The sequence below is a fragment of the Temnothorax americanus genome, unplaced genomic scaffold (assembly GCF_048541705.1).
Source record: "Temnothorax americanus isolate GAGA-0224 unplaced genomic scaffold, ASM4854170v1 Scaffold29, whole genome shotgun sequence".
Taxonomy (NCBI): domain Eukaryota; kingdom Metazoa; phylum Arthropoda; class Insecta; order Hymenoptera; family Formicidae; genus Temnothorax; species Temnothorax americanus.
This window is the reverse complement of record NW_027509432.1, coordinates 745,225-763,690: the sequence shown is the minus strand read 5'-3', so window position 1 is coordinate 763,690 and position 18,466 is coordinate 745,225. Positions and strand designations below refer to the sequence as shown.

The following is an 18,466-nucleotide window of genomic DNA, read 5'->3' as shown; positions in this document are numbered from 1 at the left end:
ATTTTCAAGAATTCTGCAGATAATTCCGTAATGACGATGATGTCTCGAGATAAGCGAAGACATAGGTTTCTGTTTCGAGCTATATTAATTGCGATTAGCTTTTGTATAAAATTAAGTAAAAGGAACTTACGGAAAGTGTATTTGTCTCGGAGTGCGATATTCAGATAGTACAAAAGTTTTAAAGAGGACCAAAGATCCTCATTGAGAGCGACGTGAAATGGGCGCTATTTTCTTAGTTATACGCAGAACAAAAAAGTATCGGTGCATACGTTGAGCGTGTAAAGTTATTGCTCGAATAATCGGCAAAACACGGAACATTGACAAAGAAATCTCATTGGATAAGTTCCAAAGAAAATTATAAGAAAAAAAAAGAAAAATGTTTGTCCGCGTCTTCTCGCGCATGAGACCTTCCAGCTTTTCGACATAGAAATAAATCCTAGCGTGGCAATCCAGTTGATCGACTGGATTTAGCACCGGTCGATTGCTTCCTCTTTCTCAAAATCAGATTATTCTTGAAAGAGAAGCATTTTAAGGGTATTGAAGCCATTCCTACTGCTATAACCAACGAATTGAAGAGAGTTTCAGAACGTTTTCTATCTCTAATTGTAAACACTTTGCTATCGTTCGCTTTTCGAAGCTTGTGGTAATTATGAAATTTCAAAATAAACAAATTTGTGTTATCTTTACATTGTTTTTTAATTAAAAACCGGTTCAGAAATTTTACAACTACACTGTACACGCTCTGAACTTTGAACTATGATGTTATAACCGGGGATGATTTTTCATAAAAAAATAACTCGAAAAATGTAAACTAAAATTTTTTCGTTCAAAACTTTATTTTCACGAAAAATAGCCTTAAAATGGAAAGTTTAATTATCTTAAAAACAATCTTGTGTTATTTTTAATATATAAAAAAACAAATATTACATTTTATTCGCAATAAAATAAAAAATAATTTTAAATGGGCTTTTTTAAAGTTTCGTACGAATATGTTTGTTCTATACTCTATAGAGTTTGGGACTTCTCTGGCGGGGTCTACAATATGCGAGTCGTGGGTCGTATGAAATTGACCAATCACAGTCGACTATTCTTCTCAAATTCGACTATGATTGGTAAATCTCTTGCGATTTATGACTTGCGACTCGCATTGTAGAGCCCGCATTATTTTTTCACGAGGAATCAGTCCGCCAGTCTGCAGTCCGGACCCGGAACCCGGAGCCCGGAGCCGGAGCCGGAGCCGGAGCCGGAGATGCTCCGTAGATGCGTGCCGTCAGCGTGACGTTGACGGCAAAGCAACCATTACGGACGTACAGAATGCGAGGAAATTATACAATTTCCGGTCAACCCAAGGGTTTCAGCCTCCCTTGTTTTGCATATGGTGCATTTGCGGTAAGCAACGCTGCGCTTGACGTTCGTTCATTCATCCAACCGGCGTGCAAGCGCGTTTAACAATAAGTCTAACGCGGATCTCAGCGATCTGGCCAGACGACCGATAACGCGCTTTGATCTGGAGGGATGTTTCGAGATAGGTAGATATAAAGAGCCCACGCTCGCGCGATAAAAATGATAAAAATGATAAAAATAAAGAAGTTAAAACGATTGCTCGATGTTCTTGGATCTGGTTGAACCAATGATATCGCGTCAATCTAAAGCATATCTTCGAGATGGTCGGGTTTAATTGAATTATGCACGAGGACATATATTTATAACTTTAGATGTATATGTATATATATATCTACACAGGGAGGAAGAGGACAAAGAAGAAGGCTGAAGGACACGAAGATGAGGAGAGAGGCGTGGCGGTGGGCGGCAAGGGAACGGAGGGTTTGCGACGGGCGAGGGGAGAAGGGCCAGGGAAAGCGGCGTGAGGAGGGGGGGGAAGAAAGGGGTACAGAGAGAGAGAGGGAGGGCGTATATTCGAGAGAGAGAGGGATATGGAGGCTAAAAATGATCGGGATTTTAGGGGAGCGAAAGCGGCGCGTTTACACTCCGCGCTTCGCCTTCTTCCCCGTTCGCATCATCGGCTCTCTCTTCCGTCCCTAATCCTTGCCACCGCGACGATCGTGGCGGCGGCGGCGGCGGCGGCGGCGCGGCGGCGCGGCGGCAGTAGTGGTGGCACGTCTTACCGCAACCTCGCCTCTATCTCCTCTCATCCTTGTCCCCTCGGCCGACGAGGCGACCAATCCCTATTCCGCACCCCTCTCCTAACGCGGAGCTCTTCCCATACCACCCTCGGCGGATCGATGGTGATTCCCGCGCCCCCCGTTGCGCGGCGCTAACGTCGCCGAAGCGCCGCTCAGTCCGAACTCAGGGTTCACTCAGTCCACGAACGTTTGCCACGAGACTTCGATCTCTCACACCGCATCGCACACTCGCTATCTCTGTCTCTCTTTCTCTCTCTCTCTCTACTCACCCGCCTCGTACCTCTCTCACTCACCCTCACACACACGCTCTCTCTCTCACTCTCTCTCCTTCTCTGTCTGTCTTTCTCTCTGTCTGTCTCTCTCCACTTTTTCCTTTTTTCCCGCTTGGCGGACGGAGAGCCAAGCTGGTGACCGGGGAGGCGCGCGTAGTAACCGTGCATCGGTCTACGTCAACGGAAGTCTTGCCGGAGTACCCTCGTGCTTACTCCGACCCGTATAATCGTCGTGCTGCGACCTGCGACCCCGGTTCGTCCGCTTCGACCGCTTCGACCGGCTGCGGATCTACCTGCCTGCCTGCCTGCGGCGCAGCGAGGTGAGTGGGCGACGCTTTATATTACCTTTATACGTTCGGTTCCCACCGACACCGAACCGCCAGCGTATACCGTACGCGAACCTCGAATTTGCCAGATTTGCTAGATTTGCCTGGCAACGTCGCGCAAATTTTCGGAGAGCGTCTCCCTAAACTTTGCAAATGCCTCTTCGATATCAAAGTTATGCAAAAGTTTCGAATACCGTTCGAGACGGGGGTTCTCGCTTCCTCAATTTTTATTCCCTTTACGCTGGGAAGATTCTCTTCCCCTATACTGCACGATAAACTAGCGAAAATTCCGTGCTTCGCTATATCTGTGAGTTAAACTCGGTGAGTTTTTCGATATACCTAAATTCGAAAATCCGTGTTGCACCGTATTCGAAATTGCGAAGGCTCGCGGATATATTCGGATTTATCCGGATTTTGCACGTACATTTAGACGTAAACTTATAATTTCTTCTAAAGACATGCAGATTCAAGAGATTATCAATTAAATTTGCATATAAAAAAAACTTTCGACGACACTAATTAGACTAAAGAATTTCCTAACTATGCGCAGATATTAAAAATGGCTTTCGAGATAAAAATTTGATTAGGTTTTACGGAACCTACGTTACGAATTACGTTGCCGATTGTATTAAGCCTTTTAACTTTGAACGGCGAGAGAAATGTTAAACGTATGTCGATTGATACAGACGTAACATTATTATTCGCGCAATGTTATAACGTGGGACTGTGGGAGTAACGCAGCACAAGATGGAACTCTAAAGAACTGTTTGCAAGGCGATTTCATCTTTTTTAACTATGTAAAACCGCGCGCCATGAAACTGAATGAGATGTCTACAAAAGATTATCTCGGGCTTTGAAAAAGAAAGTAATGAATTATATATTTTTTACATAAGCCGCTCGAGACGAGAGCCGCGGTTTATGTGACTTTCGGTGCTGATAAGAAAATCATAGTATATCGGTATTCGATTAACGACGACAGTCTGTACAATTTACAAACTTCTCAAAAATTTATTTTTACAAGAAAGCACTAACGCACAATGTATCGACTATTATTATAATGAATAATACATTTGGTAATAAATTGAAAATTTATGGTTATTGCAAAGCTATAAATACATTAATTTTTCGAAAGACTCGGAACATTATTGGCTTTTACGCGCATAATTCTTATTTTACATCGATCGTTTTATTTTTATCGTATTTTTATCAAGTTCCATGCAATCTTTATTGAATAACCGCTCTACGGCGGAACCGGTACCTATATAAAAAAAAAATTCCAGTTTACTAGAATTCTTGTTCTCCTGTGGCTTGCACCTCATCATAAGGTGCTGTCATCTATTGGCAGGGAAGTCAACTTAAATAAATAGTAGTATAGCCGAGTAATAAATCCGACATAAATCCTATTTGAATTAATTGTGCAAAACGGTAGATTATTCGCCATTTCGAGGAAAAAGAAGGAGGGACTTTTATACAAAAATATAACATGCTTTTTTAAAAACTGTCAAATGTTTTTTCATATCTCAAATTGTTTTACGCTCACTCGCCGATATGTGAAATAGAAAAGTTATAAAATGAAAAGTTAAAACGAGACGATTATATGTCTATTTTTTAAATATACATTATTCATATATGATCAATTAAGAGAAATATTAACACACATATTATTTACGTCTTGTTGAGACATTTTGAAAATCATTAGATATTTTCTGAAGTCAGTCGCGAAAGATAGCGAGTGAATTTTCGAATGCCATCGCGAAATATCACGAGATTATCTTCGACGAGTGACGTTCTCGATATTGTAGTGGTTTCCCACGATGTTCCTCCTAGGATAGCTTATCCTACGCTGAATTATACTATAGATGACTGTTTACGTTACCAACATGCAACTGCTCGAAGCTCGTGGCTAGGCGAAAAAGGCGTCACACGATAGATATATACGTAAACATAGTGGCTTTGGTGCGCCGGTATAAGAACGCGCCGCAAAGACCCCGACGAAAATTCACTCCCGCGAGGATTCTGCATGCTCATCTCCGAATCCCTCGTCGGCGAAACTTTATTCACTAACCGAATAACTGCTGCGACCAGACGCGATCAATAGCGAAACCGTTTCGGTAAACAGCGAAAAATTTCATATTTCTGTATTGAAAGAGATTGACTGTGTATCTCACCGGTATACGGAAACCGGCTTTTTAGCTTCCTTGCAAGATCCGCTCAAGTGAGAGACCTTGGATACGCTTGTTGTATATGCTGTTACTTAAAACGCTTGCTCATTTCTCGCAGGGATATATTCTTTGGTACGACCTGAAATATGTATATCTTTTTTTTTCGAATAAAAATGTTTTGAAATCTTAGATTCGCGAAATATCACGAGTCACGAGGCAATTTAAGATGACTGCTCGTATTTTGTACCGACAAAAGAAATTTTATTGTGCTGTATTCCGACTTCGTAAAAATTACCGTGCTTTATATTTTGCCGCTGGCGGGTTATGAAATGCTACGAGAGGAACTCGCAGATGCATTGTTCGGTACGTAAAATACACGTATGTGTAGTGCATGTTGATGAGTATACATACGAAGGCAGGTGAATCTCGCAGTCGCGGTTCACTCGCAGACTGCTAAATTACCACTCGGGTTAATCTGCGTATGAACTGATCGCGTACTCTCGACGTGCACTGTAGAGAGACGGAACATTTCATAATAACGTGTGTACCCGCTTATTCTTTTCTTGTATCTTCGATGGAAATAATGACAGTCTCGCTGAAGAGTGGAAAAATGCGGCAGAGAGTAATAATGCAAGACTCGAAACGTAGAAAGGGCTTCTTTGTACCTGTAAGAATGAGCACGCGTTTAATTTTTGTTTCGCACGGACCGCTCGGTTACGTAACTTCACAAAGAGCAGAATTTATGGAAAAATCCAGTTTTGTTGAAACGTTTAGTTTAAAGAGACGTGGTTTGTGGATATTCTAAGCTTCAACGTACCGCTTGAACAAACCACGATTTTCTCTTAAAAGGGTGACTTAATTGTTATTTCGCGCAACACGGAAGTCGTGAAAAGCAGATTTGTTAATAATTAACAATTATGATATTGAACGGAATGTACTTCTTGCAATTTCCATAGCTTATCGGATATTTTTTTTAAACCTATCGGCTTATCGATTACTTATGTCGCATTTACAGGCTGTATACGCAGGTAGGATATTGAAATTTAAATATTTTCAACACGTTCCACACGTACACGACACGCAGCCTATGTGACAACAAGTTATATTATTATAAACATATAATTTATTTCTAAACGACGTGTCCCAGAAACTGTCGTGTCCGACCCAGATTTTTTTTGCGAGCAAGAGAAATGTGTCGGGTGAGAATCCCCTGGATCGCGTCGGCCCTCCTGAACTGTCATTCATATATGGCCGCTTTCAAGCTATTTCCTCGTTTTTGCACATTAAAGGCCACAACGCGTGAGAAAGAGAGAACGAGAGAAACGGAGAAGGGGGGTAGAGATGGAAGAAGATTATATGTCCACACGATTTATTCGGCCATGTGATTTATTACAGCCATGTGTTTTTTTTTTCGCGCGATCAATCCTAATCTCGTGATCAATCAGCAATTCGGGAAGTCACGGTGCTCGGCGAGAGTTGATACCGATGCGATAGCCCAGAAGTCGATCTTCCGAGAGAAACTAAAACGAGCGGCAATAAGTCGCGTTATACCCCTTTCCCGCGCCATGTTGCAGAATTCTCTACCCCTCTTATATTCCCCAATGTATTTTATCTCATTGCTTCGTATATATATATATATACGCACCGGTTTGCCGGTGAAATTGGACCAGGAACGAGAGGCAACCCTTTCGTGCCAGAATTCGCAAAAACTCTCGGTATACGTCTCTCGAGAATCAGATCCTCTTTCGTTCAACAATGGCTCTATTAATTGCAACATACGGAAGTTTCCGCGCGTACAAAACTTCTCCGAAAAAACTTGAAAACATCGATATCGGTATCTCTTGGTAGTACTTTAATAACATCAAGATATTGATTGCTATATACGATATAAGTATGTGTGCATGTGCACATGGCCGAATGAATTGTGTGGACACAATCTTCTTCCATCTCTATACCTTTTGAAATAAATGAATCTCGAATGCATATATAGAAATTGGTACAAAATCACTTCGGAAAGCTAAAATAATTATATGCGATCATATAGAAACACAAAGATGATAAATTTTATAATAAAGCGATTTTATAAATGTATTATATTACAAGATATATCTCATATCTTGTAATTATAATGCATATATATCATAATTATAATACATGAATTTTGTGATGATTAGTAGTAGCATAATTAATTAACATTTGACATCTCTATTGCAAAATCATGATCATTACCGATGTAATACATTTGTTCGCAAGGTTATAATTTCACAAAGAGTAATGATATTCGGATAAATCCCACGTGTCGCGCTAAATAGGCTATTAACGATAAATGGATATATCCTTTAGACAGCGCGCCATTTTAATGGAATCGTGCGACATTAATTAATATTCTACTCCTGCTAAAATCTGCTCCTCCGAAGGCTGCTCGCGTATCTATCGGCAAATTGTATTTTAGCGTCTATTAGCGATGCCCTGCAACGTCGTACAGCCAACTCGACACTAGCATCCGTGTATTTAATACGACGAAAAGAGAGATGAGTGTATGCGAAAAGTAACGAAGGATCGCAGGCGTGCAGAAAATGTAGTTACTAACTACACAGGAAGAGTGATAATATGCTTCCAACTTCCAACGTATCGCAGTAAATTAAGTACGGCGTGTTCGTAAAACTGATATACTTCCGTGGATTAGCTCGGGGAACATGCGTGAAAAGGGAAAATCATTATGAGGAAAATTTGAAAATTTATCACGAAGACAAAAGTATATTTAATTTAAATCTTATTGATTTTCTACGTACTGGGGGATTATCTATTATAATTTAGGCACTTTTATCTATGATCCTTTATCTTCTCAGAGAAGATGTTCTTTGATTAGCCATTCTACACTATGTTATTGCAATCCATTTCTCATGTGTCATTTATCTTTTCTCTTATTTAGTCTATGGTGCACAATGTCCACTCTATATATGCGACGACTCTTTGATTACTGCACAGTAGAACGAGGAGAACGAGTGAGAATGCGTTTGAACGGAGGGGGCGGGGGAGGGGGAATTTCAAAACCGGTCTGGTCTCCTTCGACGCTGGCAGGTTCAACATAGCAAGTATAGTACATTGGAAAATTGTATATAGCGAAGGAATTACGTGAGTGAAAAATTGATCGGAAGTTTGCGACAGCGTAGCTCGTCCTCCCGCGGGACCAGCCAGCCTTGTTCTACCTATTCCTCCATCTCGCGCATATCTCGTACTCGGTCGTACAGAGATCTCTTGAGGAAGAAAAGGAGAGACAACTACGATAGAGAAATATACTTTCAATACCTTCTATCTGAACATGTAACCTAGAGACGTCCAATAAGTGTGTCCAAGTGAATAAATTATATTTAAATATTATATAGTCGATGTGTGTAGATTAGGCGCTAGTTGCGAATTATTTATCTTATATACCTAAATCTTGCTCTTTGCATTAAATGTAGACTTTACTTGTCAAATATATAAGAAGTTAGGTAAAACAAAATTGTGCAATGCCATCCTCGGTTGTGCTAGATCTTTGTAGCCTATAGTAATATTTTGTATAAATTTATAGACTTTTTTCCTGCACTCAGAGTAAACTACGCGCCGATTATTTGTCGGTTTTTGCATCAAATAATTCATCAGAAAAATTTTCTGCAATATTTTATCATAAGTATACGTTACGCACGGCGGTATCTTCTTGGATGAAAATATTTGCCTTAATAGAGAGGCAATTACTTTAATGGAGAGGATTTTCTTTTTCCCTCACCATGGCAGATTAGATTCCTTATCTTATATTTTCACAGCCGTCTATCAACGGATTGAAAATTAAGTAACAGCTGTGGTGAAATTATCCGTTTAAAAAATCTATTCAAGCACCGGCTTTTACTTGCCACTACTTTTTCATCGATCAAGCGTAGACTGAATGGCGAGCAACATCGCGTACATTTGTACAAGTCAGCGTGTGTATATTGAAACTGGATCCCTGTATGAATAGACGTTTATTCTGTCCTTCCTATACGTGATTCCGTCCTCCTCAGCTGTGAAGTCTTCTCTTCGTCACCCTCGCTGCCGGCCGGCACCACGTTACCATCGCGGCACCAACTTTGTTATCTCCGGCTACGTCCGTCACCCCGTCAAACGTTTCCGCCGCTTTGTGCGACGCGTCGAGCGGCGCCCGTCCGTTCGCTCGTTCGCGTTTGCTTCCCTTGGCGTCAGAGCTCCCGATGATCCGCGTCGTCGCCGTTGGTTGTCGTCGTTGCCGTCGTCTCGCAACGGCTTATCCGTTTAATTAACGAAACAATGCCAGGCCCGCAGATTGCACGCGCTGGATCTTCGCGCACCAAAAGCGAACAATATCGTTATTGTTCCCTTACCCTCGCCGCGCCTCAGTCCAATGCGCTCGCCATACCGTATTTTGAAAAGTTAAACGGGCGTTCGAATTAGCACGTCATTGCGCGGCGTTTGTTATTTCAACGGGATTCATCTCTCCGCTTTAAATGGGCTTCCAGTGCCGACCGTTTATCAGAAGAGATTATTAAAAAAACTCGTGGAAAAAAGGGGTGAAAATCGAAGTGGAAAATTTCTAAATTACGCGTTTTTAATAATTTTGCATCTTTTCTGCAGTTTTTCTCAGCATGAACATATATATATAAGATGTGCTGTCTTTTCAAATTTAACCGAAACAAAACGAACCTTTAGAAACACCGCGTGTTCCTTCTAACATTCACTCTCTCTCTCTCTCTCTCTCGTTCATTCATATTCTGAAATGGCCTTTATCATTTAAGGAATCTGTGACCTAAAAAAGCCCAAGAGAAAGAGGGGAGAGGCAAAGAGAGAAATAAAGATAGAGAACTACTGCTTTAAACGAAACTACTTACTTTTGCACTGGAACGTGCATGCATTTTCCACGCGACGCAATAAAGAGAACCAGGCCGGCGGCGTACATTCCACAATTTGCGTCTCGCGGGCAAAAGGGAACGTTCGTAAAAACAGGATCTCGTCCGGATTTCGCGAATGCTTTTGCGGTTGTTGCGCGACATTGATATATCTCGCAGCTGGTTTTTTTTCCATTTTGCATTTATCTCTGTCATCTCCTAAAAAGTTTTCGGATGAATTAACATTTTTACGCACACCGAACGTAATCCGGCAACTGGGTCTGTTTGATGCTGTTAGACCAGCTCATCTCAGCTAGACGTGCATCTTTATGAAGAAAGATATAAAAGAGACAAGAGAAAAAGTTTGTAAAAATTAGATAGAATTTATACTTGTTAACTTCTCGACTTTTTCGTTAAATCAATAGTCCATTATATTCGGTAAGAGTTTAGCGATTCTCTCTCCTTTTTCTCTTTCACTTTCTCTGTTTCTAATATTATATATAATTTATATATGCATATATTAAATTACCTATGATGTAAACACAGAAAGAAAACTTTTTTCATTAAGGTTACCATTAAGTGGTGCTAATATTAAAAACGAGCGCAGGCTTAAATAATCTAAATAAATAATTTAAAGAATTTTGTTAATGAATTATTTGTATTATCAGACAACGTGGCCTGGAAAATAAGTTCAGTTCACTCGAGAAACGATACACTTCGTGCACTAAGCGAATTTTTATTTTCATTGTAGAAACTTTTTAGGAATGAGAGTAGCGATGGTGGATGGAAAAGGTATGAAGTGGTTACCACAAAGGCGAGTATGAAGGCGAAATTGCACGTTCATCGTATTTTTATCCACGTTGGACCACACTGGTACAAAAGAGAAAGCGATTTTTCTGGATTTTCTCGATGCACACCATCAACAGTCGCCGCACTGTCCGTTTCTCCTAGCGTAAAACCGCCCATATTACTATTTGCTCACGGTTCGGTTTTACCATTCCGCGTCCGGTGCGGAAATTCTTGGTCGCCGGCATATCTGCCGAATAAAATCCTCGCCAAATTAATTTACCATCAGGTTGTCTAAAATTTTTACGTATCAAACATTTCACGCTCTTATGCTCCTTTATATTTTGAATTGATTCGTATATGATGCAAAATAGCTCAAAATTGTACGCACGATACTTTCGATTGAAAAAATCTGCTCGCGCGTTTGGATTGTCACGATATTCAAAATACTATCGTCAAAAGACTGTTTAAATCAGCGTAAAAATATGTGGAAAAAGATATTGAAACATAAAGAAATTGTTACCTGACAATATATATGCAATAGATTAGATATAGCTGTGAGAAATGTTTTGATCTTCAGTTTGAAATGATTATTAATCAGATATCTAGTATAATTCAGGAAGGGCAAATAATTTTTATTAATATAATTATGATATCAGATTATTGTAGGATAATGGAAATAATGGTGAGGATCGTCAACAAGTAATTATTCATATTTTCGTCCAAAAAGTTACCAATGATATATTAATGAATGCCATTAATTAAGAGGAATATTTTAAGGATGATTTCACTCGATTTAATCATTATTTTGTGTACTTTTAATTAAATGGAATAATGTGAATAATTAACAAAAAATTAGATTCTACGCTTTGGTCATTAAAATGCTTTATTGTTTCTTATAACGATATTACTATGTGCCACGAGTATGAAACTAATTAGCGCTTTAATATTAGATATAATATAAATAACAGAGTTGTTACAATTAGTGACTTATATCTAATACTTATCAAAATTTGTTTTATTGTTTTTACGAATATATCGGCGATTACGCGTAAAAGGATTTCACGCTCTAAGTGCAGAGTCTTATTCTCACGCCGATTTTGCTCTACCGACGTCGTTTAGCCGCCGATGAAATCTGACGTAACGAGAAAAGTTCGATAGGTTTTAAGTCAACAGCGAAAATACGTTAAGTTTACAGCCAAATACCGGGTGGGAAGGACGCAGTAACGTTAGAGAGCGTCCGATAATAGGAAAAGTCTCTGACATTCGTGGGAAGTGCTTTGAGTTCTTCGGGGTACCTTTCTAGCGTCCCTTTAGAGTATGTTTCGCAGTCCTTGTCGGAAATACTTGGTGGGTTCCTGATCGCAAGTTGCAAATTCCGATAGAGACTTGATCGAATTCTCGATATCACCAATGAATACAAATGAAGATTTCATGCACGATAAATTTTCAAACAAAGGTATACGTTATTCGCTCTTTAATTTCTCTGTTTTGTGATATAAAGCTATCGGTTTCAAATGTCATTTTATTTATTCTCCAACGTGATTATTTACAAAATCAAGTTGGAGAAAAGTAGAAGACTGCAAAAATTAGGCAACTAGATATAATACTGTGCGGACACGTAGGTCTGTAAATCTATATATATGTACATTATGTAAGGTTCATTGTACCTCTTTTGTGAACTGTAGCCAATTTTAATCTGATTTTATATTAAGCTATCTATTTCCATGCTAGGAAATTTAAACGTTTAAACCGCATTTAAGTAGTTAATTTAACTTTAACGATCTGTGCTGTTAAATAGAGACTGAGAGGCGACAGTTCATCCACTTTCGCAGCTAGAGGGTAAATATAGGAAGGGAATTGGAAAAACGGGGATCGTACAGCATCCGCGTCGAACACTGAAAGTCTCTCTGGAGTCTCTCAATATTTCAGAAAGTTTTTCCGGCTAAGACCGACTTCACACGTCGACAAATGCTTAGCCTTGCTTAGCCGTCTTTATCCCCGACCGATGTTTTATCGACGACCATGCCGAAGTTCGCTCCTTTCTTCTTTCCGCCGTTTATAATGGAGAAAGCCGTCGCGTCGATTCAAAGGGGCATAAGCATTAAATGTGGGGACGAGGGTAAAAATTTCAAGTTTAATGACGTCCTACCTTATTCGTAAAGAGTTACACATATGTACATATTTTTCCAGAGTCTTAAGTTTTGTCTAAAATAAGGTATATTGCGCTCAGTGATACAGGCCACCAGGTTTATCGAAGTAAACTTTTACGCGACATTTCGATGTTCCGGTGACTTAAGTCCTTATCAAGTTTAGGAGCGTCCAACACAGACGGTTTTACAACTTGCGTCATAAACTGTAGAGGAATATGGGTCATAAATGAGTCCGTGGAAGTGGAACACATGTATATGACTTTCCTTCCTTCCCGCATCCTTCAGCGTGTCGTTCGATGCCTCGCCTCGATACTTGTGTTTTACTTGTACGACGTTTTTACGACTAACTTGTCATTGAGATAGATAAAAAAAATCTGATTGTCTATTGTCGAATAAACGCGTCTTTATCCCGTTCGTCTTATTCACTTTCTCGAAGGATAAAGTAAACGTGTCTCTCGATTCGTCGTCGCTACATCGGGAACGTTATTCCATTTTAATGGAAGCCCGGACTTTCCAGGCATATAATTCAGCAACTGTAAAATCGGTCGTTCTGCGAGAACGAACGGCTCGTTCGGACAATTTATAAAAGCCACCGAAACCCGCGGTACTCTCGGGCCAATTTTTCACGAATAATCGAGAATTTTATCAGCTGACTCGTGACACCGCCATCGCCGCCGGCCACAACTCCGTGCACATTTCATTCTAATGGCCGTGAACCATAAGATTTCTCGCTGGTTTTCTCGATTGCATTCGGGAATCCATTTGTCGGTAATGCATTCGTGCTAAATAGAAAATTAAATAAAAACTGAACGTTTTACATATTCTGGTAATTGGATGATTTATTCATTTTCTCGGACCCAGGTAACCACGCGAAAGATAGAGTCGCTAGCGAACACAGCATTGATTACGAAATATGATGGACTATACATATATATATTCAGCCTTGATATAAAAATTAAAAATTTCGTCAATGTTTAAATTACTTGATGTAAGAACTATAAGAATGTTGTTGATGTTTAATTCGGGCCATTCTCAGTTTTTTCCTTAGAATTTATCGTCGAGAGGAAACGCGGCGTCCGAAGCGTCTTGTGTGTACGATAGAAATCTAGCTGGGTGTAATCAAAATAGCCGAAGGGCGAGTTTCAGTAAGCTGATCAAACTGTAGTGTAGTTTCTATCCGCGCCGGTATATCCCGGCCGTTGGGTATCTCCCTTCAATTTCACTCCGATAACTTGTTAGCGCCGCTAACTGCTTCGTAAAATTGGCGTCGCGAAGTAAGTGCTTGGGGAATATTGAAAGCAACAGCAAGGAGGAGCCGTTCCGCCTACGGGAGTCTCGGCGTGTAGCGTCGGAATTAGTGAGATTTTGTAAAATATCTTTGACAAAAGACTCTCACCCGTTATATTGAGTAACGTAACGAGAGTACGATGCTTCCCGCATCGATTTAACGTCCGGGCTTCCTGATTATTATTTATGAAAGCCGTTCCGTCGTTAATGAAAACTAAATAATGGCCTGGTCTAAATGCGTCAGAAAAATGTCTACCTCGGTTGGAGTAGACATGTCCGATGAGAACTTCAACACTTGAAAGGAAAGTCGATCACTCTCCTTCTCTCTTGAGGTATTTCTGCCGAAAAAAACGATAACAATCTCGCAATATCAACTCATTATGAATTATTTTCGTTAGCTCGCGCGTGTAACTGGCACTTTTAGTCAATTAATACCGTTTTGACATTTATTAGAGCAGATGCCACAGGGTAGAATTCGAAGCCTAAGAATAGACGCTTTTCGAGGCCATCCAAGGTTTCGAGAACACGTAAGACCGGCGGGTATCCTCGGCACATATCTCGCGGCGCTTCTCTTTTTCCATTTCGTGCCTGCCAAGTGAATTCCGGGGAAGACTCATTTTCAAGTTAGGGAAAGTGCGCGTGTGGTGCCATGCACCAACCGCCGGGGACGAAGATTACCCAAGTTTCAAGGGGAGACTTACCAAGTTCTGCATACGCGGTCGCGTATATCATATGACCGCGTGCACTCTTCCTCCGCCTACTTTGTTATCAACTTATTTGATACTTATGTAAAATATTCAAACGACGCCGACGCCTAGAGAACAAGTGATACAAGTTCAGCTACGCAAAAAGGTAGACGGCTCGGTGGGACGGAAAAGATTTTAGTATGCAGTTATGTATAAAATGTGCCGTTCCAAATCCTTAAATGCAGTTTTAAGTCCGAGTTTGTATGAGACTTCGCGAACTTTTCTTGACACATCTGGCCATATTAAGCACGTACTAATCAGAATTCAGGATCTAATACAGTTTGCGCAATTCTGAAGATTCTTTCGACTATTCTGTGATATGGATATATAATCGTGCGCGTATAAAAGGCCGTTTTGGCTCATGTATCTTTTGAATATTGCATGAATACGATAAATAATATGATTTGCATCACATCGTACCTTGCAGAAGACGCGTGATAAAAAAATATATTTTATAAAAATATTTTATAAAAATAAGCAAAATGAGAAAAATAGTCAGGAGTTGTTTTGTATTAAGAAACGTTAAACTTTTAATAAAACGTCCAACGCCTATGAATTCAGCTTTCGATATTAAATGCGTTTCTGCAATTCAAAATGGAATTGAAATTTCTGCCAAAGAGAAATATCGGCTCTAAATTTGCGAAAGAAAGTACTTACCGCCGACTTCGATCTTCCGCAAAGCATTCTTACAGATTTCTGTCGTTCCGAGGATCAAAACGCACAAAGCGGACGGCGGAAAAGCTTTCGGGAATAAAAAAAACTAAGAAAGAAGGAAACGGAGAGCGGAAGACTCCAACGGGAGAGGATTCTTTCAATTAGTTTTCCAAGTGGAGATCCGAGTTAACCAAGTTTCCGTTCGAATGTTCCGACTAATGATTACGCCGTTATACCACCCGGCTGGGAGAATGCCGACTTCGTCCATTATGCAGCAAGTTAAACACATCCATATTGATAAGCTGCTATCGCTCTTGACTTTTCTGCGGAAGCCATTTCGGAATCGCTCAATAAATCGGGGCTCCTGTGGGCGAGGGTCGCAAATTATCGATTCTACTGAGACAAACCTTGTCTGCTTTTATGCAAATTATCGGGCTATATTGATATGATTATTTTCTAAACTTTGTATCGCTACACGAAGGGATTTATATCGCAACGAAAGTAATATCCGTCGGATGTTGTTGCTTGGAAAGGAGCTATGTGTTTCTGTGATCGATGGTAGTTGCAATATAGTCTACCAAAATCAAAGCAAGGACCGTTGACAGACAAATATTTGTCAAACAGTACGCCGTACGTCGTAATTTGCCATCTATCCGAATTTCTGTTAATTGAGGGATAGTAAGGCCAATTAATAGTCAAGAGGTTATCATCAGTCAAACGGCGTTGCTTCTCATCGCTCCAAGATTCACGAGCGACAACGCTACGTATATAAATCAAGTGGAGATGATATTTATTGGTGCTAACATCCTCTCAAGACGACAAATAGAAAAATAAATGGAAGAAAGTTTCCAATTTTTTTCATTTGTTTGAACGTATTAATTTTTTAAATAATATTCTTGTCTCCGAACTCTTTCTCTCTCTCTCTCTCTCTCTCTTTGTCTTTGCTTTAACTTTTCTCGCCGAATATTGCAACACAGTAAAGGTTAAACGTATACAAAAGACATGAGCCACTATATCCGATTACAAAAGCATTCCAATGTTCACTCTCATTAAGTCACGATAGGCAGTCTCGATACATACGACGCCCTTTGTCGTCTCGACTATTAAAGCGAACTCACGTTCTGTTTCGCAGATCGGGATCACATTAGTTGGCAGAACTTGTCAAAACTTAAATAAGGCAAACGTTACAGCAGCGAACTTCTTATGCAAATTTAAATGCGTTCTTATTCAATATAGAGCGACACCTTAATTACGTCGGAGCTTCGACGATTTTCTCGTAAATTACTAGCGGATGCGTGTGCATTGAAATTCAAGTGAGCACGGTTGCATTCATTATTAATCACAATAAACTGTTAACTTAAGTCAATAATTATATACGTTTATGTACAATTGCAATTCTTAGTCGCACCGTATTTCGCGCGATTTTTAGGTTTAATTAAGTCGACTTTTCACAAGTTAACATGTCTAGTTTTTTTTATATATTTTATATAAGAAAGTTATATCGCGAAATTTTATCAATATTACCTGACTCTTCACTAAGCATTCTAGCGATAACTCGCTATAGGATTCACGGTGTGATAAATTGAACTCTCGTTGTTTAGTGCCGTCCCAGGTACCAAACTCTCGAGTACTTTAGACATCTCTATGTTGAATTGCAGACAGATACCATCAGGCGACACTCGCTTTCCGTCAGCGATCCTCTTCCATGATCAAGGCGAACCACTTCTTGATCTAAGATTTCCGCTTCCGTTGCCATTTCCGGTACGGGCGCGCTAGATATTCGATTAACTGTTACCGGATACTCGACGCTTCCACATCAAGGCATCTGAGCATCGATTTCATTTTCATTCATCGACATAACATCAGTGGCTCAATCAAAATTCACGAGTGAATTCTCTGTAGATGCCTTTAGATGTACACGCCGGTGTCAATTTGACAAATTATAATTAGTAGTTTCTCTCTACGATGAGATTTGTATCAGCGCAACTTCGCTACATCTGCGATTATTACCGTTTGCAATATTATTACTAAAGATTTAACGTGGGAGTAACGATGTAACGTGAAAATCTAGCAAGTACGAGCAAAGGAAAGGTGAACGGAACAAGTTTTACGTTTGTAATTTAACATTTAATCGGCCTCGTAACATGTAAGGGAATATTATTGACGTGCCCTAATGGAATTCGTGGGCTGGCGCGGGATGTTGGAATACCATTAGTAACTCCCGGGAAATTCTTTCCGCATCTATGCTGGCGGAGTTTCGCGGAGCTGGAAGGCAAAGCTCTTGCCGTCATTGCGGGGCCAAGTGCAGTTCTCCACCAAATTTACTCCAATCTTCTATTTAGTTCCCTTCTGAACTTCGCGGTCGTCTACGTATAGCGCATGGCATGGCACGGTACGGCACGGCATGTCGCACAATTAACGATTCGCTTAACATGTTAACTTGGCTTGACTAAAGTGACACCGTGAGATCCGCTCATGACTCGACATCTTGCTCGGCCCTGCGCTCACCGGATTACAGGATCGGTCTGACGATCTTATTTTCTACACGGTGTTCTTCGGGATATTAAACATTTTATCTCGGAATCCCGGGACGATAAATTTTATACGTCACATCGCTGAAATTCCACACGTCCGTCGTATAGTATCCGCGTGGATGCGCGCGAATCTCATTGAGCGTATAGATCTCCTCGGCGTAAGTAACACGCGACGGTTGCCGTGAGAAGATTTCCTGTTTTGTGCGCGTCGCATAACGGTGGCCCATCTTCATTCCCATTTCCATACCGATGTCGTTACATAATGAAGTCTGAGCCGTTCTTGCAATCTAATAACTAATCTTGGCGCGTGATGCGGATAGATGCAAGCATTGCAAGCGCATTTGGGAAGCGCGTTGGGAGGAGCTAGGTGCAGAAGTGGTGTCGCACAACCAGTAATCAGACAGCACGTAATCGCATACATCTGCATAAACGGCATTCTCATCCCTCTTTACTCCGTTAGTCAGCGTATCTGCGAATTAACACTCGACAACTACGTCATACATCGTTACTTGCACATACGTCGAG

The 18,466-nt window shown here is 40.5% G+C and overlaps 1 protein-coding gene across 1 annotated transcript in view; it reads left to right on the top strand.

The window, feature by feature from the left end:
- Positions 1-2,299: 2,299 nt before the first annotated feature.
- Positions 2,300-18,466, top strand: part of Cpx (synaptic transmission protein complexin) — a 127,723-nt gene continuing 111,556 nt past the window's right edge. The window contains exon 1 of the mRNA XM_077410389.1: positions 2,300-2,736. The gene's annotated coding sequence lies outside the window, so the exon portion shown is untranslated. The remainder of the gene's footprint in view (positions 2,737-18,466) is intronic.